The sequence below is a fragment of the Bactrocera dorsalis genome, chromosome 3, assembly GCF_023373825.1.
Source record: "Bactrocera dorsalis isolate Fly_Bdor chromosome 3, ASM2337382v1, whole genome shotgun sequence".
NCBI classification, from domain to species: domain Eukaryota; kingdom Metazoa; phylum Arthropoda; class Insecta; order Diptera; family Tephritidae; genus Bactrocera; species Bactrocera dorsalis.
Window position 1 is genome coordinate 56,177,870 of NC_064305.1, and position 6,924 is coordinate 56,184,793.

A 6,924-nucleotide genomic window follows, 5' to 3' on the forward strand; every position below is an offset into this window, starting at 1 on the left:
GATGAGCGTCTAGCCACAATGCACACCAAAGCAAAGTTCTTCAACATATCGCTGATTAGTGACCACCCCCCGACGGAAGAGAAGGACGATGTCTCCGCATCGAAAAGCCACCATCAAGATCGATCATGTTGTGGTAGAAGGAAGACTCGTCTCCAGTGTTTTAGACGTGCGTATGCATCGAGGTCCTAGCATCAACTCGGACCACTCTCTTTGTTGCAGGCCAAATACGCATCCTCCTCTGTGCAGCAAAAAACGCATATCTACAAACACAAGGAAAGTTCAACGTCGAAAGGCTGCAATCACAACACACAGCTAAACAATTTTCTACTCGGCTTGCACTCCTGCTCTCTGAGAGCACTCATCGGAAACTCGGTATAAAAGAACTGTTGGTATTTCAAGCACCATTGCTTTTCGATAGATGGATAGATTCCGAGAGTTGAAGAGGGAGACGGATTTGTAGACAGAAAGCATAGCACCAGGAGAAGGTGAACCCAATTCCCCAATCGATGACAAAGAAGCAGTCGTTTCATTGCCCGACCATAAAGAAGATCACTTTGAAATTGTACGCATATATTTTATCGCTTCCATTTAAAAATTGCACTGCTTTGTGCATACAATTTTGAACACATGCTTATGATTTGGAAAATATTTTGTTATTTTTGAATTCCATTGACAATTAGCATAAAGAGATTAAAAAAATATATATATCCGTCTCCTGGTTCTAAGCTACCTCCCCTCCAATTTTCAGCCAAATCGGTTTAGCCGTTCTTGCGTTAGTAGTTTACAATCCAGTTTCTCTAATATGTAGTGAGATCAATGGTTTGCTATTCCTCCATCGCATGGGCGTACGTAAGGAGGGTTCGAAGACTTTGCCAATTTAATTTTTATGACTTAAATTTTATGACTTATGAAGGGAGTGGAGTTCGGAAACAAAACAAATTTTAAAAAACATTTTTATATCTTAATCATGGTATATTAAGTTGGAAACGAAGTTTGTCAAACCAGAAGAAACATCGGAGAGCCTATAAAATATAAATGATCGGCGGGATGAGTTGAGCGGATTTAGCCACGTCCGTCTGTATTTGACGAAATATCTTCAAGAAATTTGGTAAAGACTATTATCCAAAGCACGGCTACAATCTTCGAACATATTGTTTGGTTCGGCTCACTATAGTTTACAACTATCGTTCAAAAAGACCGAAATCGAGTTCTTGTAAGGAATATTTCGTCTATGTGAAGGGTTAAACAGCTTCGGTGTAACTATGGTTTTTCTTATTTTAGTTGAAACTTCAGTTATTCTTATATGAGTCTGCACGTGATGTCTTTTATATAAGAAATAAATATTTGAAGATAAGTTTGCCAAAAGCAGATATTTTGAATTTACATGCATATAATTGATATATTTACAAAGGTTAGAACTAAACTCCGTTCTAAAAACTTTTTGACATTTTTTTAGCTGAGAAAATATCTGCTAATTTAAATTAAATTCAATATCTATGGTATATATGTATAAAATATATTAGAATATAGCTCATATTAGTTGGTTTTACTCATTACTCCATACTATAACATAATAGACGTTTCACGTCGACTGGGTAAGAATTACAAGTTGAAATACCCTGTAGAAACAATGTACGCAGATATCTAAGCCGAAAGCTAGCAACCTAGGGCCAAAGTCAATCTTTAGCAAATATGCAACGTATGACATGATACTCATACGTATACATACATACATATATAATAATGACGAGTATATGTGGGGAGCTATGAGTAAAAGCATAACTTTTGGCAAACTTACGAACACACATTCACTTACACATGGGCATGTATTTTTTGTTGCTGTAAATATTTGAAATACAGCTAGTAAAAGCACAGCAGCAATCTGCTGCAAGAATGTTACCACAAGTAAGGCGACAGAGACGAAACATGTAAGGGGGCAGCAGAAGCAGCGCTGGAATAGCAACTGTAGTGAAGAATCGTCAGCGTTGCTAGCGAACGATCGAAGTAAGCCGAAATATCGGCAAGTAGAGGCACTGGAACACACGACAATTTTCGGGGGAGAAGCACAAGCTTCTAGAGTTTGTTGTAGGAGATTGGCAAGCAGATGCAAGAAGATTTCATAGAGGGTACAGGGAGCATTAGAGATTTCGTGTATCTTGTCAAAAGCGAATTGTAGCAAAATCTTCGAAGACAATTGATGGAAAACTTGAAGAATATGTCGTTTGTATTTTATTTATGCGCCGTGTACCAAACTACATATGTATACCGTATTAGTGGGGCACTTGCATTGGTGTGCAACAATGCATGCGGCAAAGACACAGCGGCTGCGGAGTAGAGGTCTCTGGCAATTTAGCTGAGCAATCACGAAAATGACAACGGCGCACAAAATGCATCCATCATTCAAGGCGGCAGTGATGCACGAAAAATACTTTATACCTACATGTATGTGTGTCTGCTATATACATAAATGATGTGCGGCAGCGGGCATGGCACACACACACACACATGCAACCATAAATAGTTGTACACGACAGCTGACAAGCGCAGCTTTTCGCATTCCCGCCAACATAACCTACGACTTTTCGTTGTCAAATAAATACCACTTCCACACACACACACTTCCATACATGTCCCTTGCATATATGGCTCTTTATGTTTGTACGTGTGTGTGGCTTCATGCATAAGCGCCTGGTGTAGCGTGTTTTATAGTCTGCTGCCACATGTCACACAATTTAGTTGCACACCAACACCATCAAAAGCACGCAGAGTTTGGCAAAAGTCACAAACAACAACAACAACAACATAAACATACGTACACACTCGCAAACGCGCGCGCACAGCTAATGTTATATCAGTTTGACAGCGTTGCTGATACCACTGTGCCACAAGACCCACACCGACAACAACAATATCGCGCCAACAGCCAGCAACAGTATCACGCTTGCATGTCGTTTATGTGGCAAAAGTGTTGGCATGCAGCTATGTTAATGAGTTGTTGCTTAATTTTCGCTATGCGCCACTAACTTCCACTAGCACACAGACGAACGCGTGCTTATACACACGCACACACACACATTGAACACAAATAACTGTATGGTTGGCGAAAAAACCCGCCTGTTCGTTGCAACTCCATCATATTGTTGTTAATGTTTTTCTATTTATTCGCAACATTGTGTGCGACGAATTCCACAACATAACTGTGTTTATACCCGCGCCCCCGAATTTTAAGCAGCAAAGGAGCAGAAATGGCCGCGTGCCTGTCCTCGCCCGGCCGCTCGCATGTTTGACTTGTAATTTTACACGCAAGTGCAAAGTAAGATGTTTTATTTTGAATGATTATGTGCTTGCTTCTAATGAATGCAACAATTTGCGGCAACATCAGTTGTTATGATGCAAATGGTAGAATTGAGATTGTCACTTGGGTGGCCGCAAAAATGTTGCCACACATGAGACCAAATGTTGACATTTGCATCTGACAATGTTTCATATTTGACAGTTAGTTGTGTTTCTGCATTGTTGTAGCCAGGCCACAGCGGTTCATTTATTTTGAGTGCCACCAAAATTGGAATTGTCGAAATAATTTTGAAAATTGTAGCAAAAAAGTTGTAGAAATTGAGAATACGCACTTTAAAAAAGTTAAATTCTATTTCGATTTTTATCATATCTAAAAACCGATAGATCATTCTATGGTGTACGTAGGTTGCTTTTATATTTCGGGATTAAAGAACAAAAACAAATTTTAATCATCAAAAATCTCTTCATTGCTTTTCAAAATACTCTCACTTATGATCTCCCTCCTTTTGCATGAGTTTTAACCAATTTCCGAAGCACTTTTGCCACGATGATTAATGTATCTCCGGACCATGTGTTCTGTACGCATTAACCGCTTCTGCAGCTGTCGAAAGGTTGATTCAGAATTATACAATGGATGACTAATCAAATTGATATTTTGGGTACAGTTACATTGCCGTGGTGAAAAGTGATACGTCTTCGTTTTGTCGATTTGGTGATTTCTTGAAAGATAACTCCCAAACTGATATTTGGGTATCGTTCAGAATTACTGTTCGCCGAGGTACCACTAGTATGTTTGCGACATGTCCAGTTTTGCCAGAAAACAGGCAACAATTTGCCTGGAAGTGCTTAGTGTGCGAACAACTTTTGTTTGTTTCAACTCTTCTTGAAACACCAATTCAGCTGGCTGCTGCTTGCTTTCGGGCTCTTACGCGTAAGTTCTCTCTTGTTGTCAGCGACGTGTTACGAAGCACCGCTATCGTATTTTGATAACATTTCTCTCAATAAATCGACATGAACCTTTTCTAGCGATTGCCAAATTATGTAGTATCCAACGAGAAAAACTATTTGACAGTCAAACGTCTACATCACATGACGATATGGCAATATTAGTTTGTGCATAGCATCAATAGTTTCCGGAATGACAACTGGAGGAACTTCATGAAATCCGTCTTAGCGTGATTAACGGCTTCTATGGAATTCATCATACCATCGATAAACACTAGCCCCTGATAGAGTTTCATCGCCAAAAACTGCATTAGGTTCATTGACACACGCGATTTAATTCCATATTTTGGCTGAGATGCATATTCCAAGTTGCTATAAGCAATACAAAGAGCGGTCGTATGTCAAAACTTTCTGAGTATGCATACCTTCAAAAATGACAAACTTTACGATATCTTGAGTGTTCAGAGTCCAACACTAGTGTTGCAAATCCCGAAATATAAAAGGCAGCCTACATATTATATACAAAAGAGGAAGAATAAATTTTCATGATGAACGAATCATTTGCCTCAGTTATGACGGCAAAACTTCGAAAAATTATGGTTTGGAAAAAACGCGTTTAAAAACTAACTGATTGGCCTGATAGAACTAAGCGGATTCCTTTTAAATGACAGTAACTTAAAAACTATTGGAGATTGAATGAAATTTTACTGTGTTATTTTTAATGGTATGAGCTATCGAAATATGAAAAAAACAGAAATATGGATTTTTTCAAAATTTTACATTACAATGATCGAACTCGATATCTTTAAAAATCTATATTAAGTTAATTTACAGATTTGGGCAAGTGACCGCTGTGAATAGCTCGAACAAATATTAATAGAGAAGCCCAATTTGCTACAACTTTTTTATATAACCAAAAGTTTTCTTCAATAAATTCTTTATTTCGTTAGCTGTATCTCGAAACCAAAGATCGTCCACATCGTCCAAAATTTTGAAATTCAGCCAAGAGAAAGTCATTAATCGTGGCATTTTAACGTTCTCCACTACTGTAACATTATGAGCGGCTTAATTCTTGAAGAAATATGGACCAATGATTTTATTTACCAATAGAGCACACGAAAGAATGATCGGCGTTTTAATGATGTGTTGCGAATTATCATCACTCCAAATTCGACAATTTTTTTTGGTTAACTTATGCACTCAACCAAATGTGATATTCAACGCTGAACAAAATTTTCTTGTAAAAGTCGGGATCAATGGCTATCTGGCGTTTCGAACCCATTCACCGATTGTGTGCCACTTTTGATGGTTGTTCGGCTTTAATTTTTACATGAGTTGTATATGGCAAGTCCAAAAACCAAGATTCTCTCGCAAAAACTAGCATAAAGTGAATGAGCATAACTTCAATTCGTGATCGCGATGTCATATGGACTCATTAAGGTCTTCTTCATGTACAGTATTGATGCCCATTACATTAGGTTGTCAAATATCTCCCTTCGACTGTTTTGCTCTTTATTCAATGCGCCGTTTCGTTCGATAATCTATTTTTATCTTGATGAGAACTTTATAATACTCCCTCGTAGAAGGCCTCCTCCTTATTTGCGAAGAACTCGTACAGCCACTTTTCTCAAGCATGTTTTGACTTCAACTTTACACTAACAAGGCCATTCGCCATGGACAGGAACAGGTGGCAATCACTTGGCGCTATGTCCGGGCTATATGGTGGATGCGATAAAACCTTCCATCCGAGCACCCGTAGCTGCGTCAACGAAGTGTGTGGGCTGACGTTGTCCTGGTGGAATACTCACCCTTCCTTTTGCCAATTCTGGACGTTTATGGTCGTTCGCCTGTTTCAAGCGGTCCAGTTGTTCGCAGTAGATGATAGAATTAAGGCGGAAGGGAGATATTTGAAAACCTATTCTGTGCTGCATGTTCCATGGTTGCTCGAATTACCGACTCTGCTGGGCGAATAGAACAATTATTTCAGTAATAAATTTACTCGATTTGCAAATGTTCTTCCTCAATAAATCAGTTTATTATATAATTGCAAACCAATCCGGGTAAAAATTAAGTGTCAACTATAAAACAGACCAAATCAGAAAAATATATTGCTAAACGTCGTCAAAAACCTTTACGTTAGCTTTACTAGTCAGTCAGATTATAATTGTAGAGAAGTACTTTTAAAATTTTTAGATCGATTCGAACCATCTTCGTTTGTCTAGTGGAAATTTTCACCTCTAAATTGTCATTAATAATTCCTGGCCCGATTATGTGATACGACACGTCTTAAAGAAAACGAATCTTCAGAGGCTTATAGTAATAAATTGTATTCAAATTAAGATCGGATCTAATAAATGGTACCAACTAATGATATAGGGAAGGAACTGTATGCAGCCTTTGTTAGTTTTGTAGATCCAGAAAATATTCCTGAGTTATTTCGAGAAATTCTGGTTCTTTAGAACCGACTCTCGTGGGAACGGGATGTCTCAAGTTTGGCCCTTACTTAAATGTAGTTTTTGCAATCTGAAATTTCCATTGGAAAGTTTGACATTTTTTAGCATAACATCACTCAGAACGTTTTTCATTTACAGGGAATTAAAAAATTCATCTTGGCCAAAAAATGGAATTAACTCGTGAACATTTTCGTGCGATCATTTTTCACAACTTTCGACGTGGATTATCATG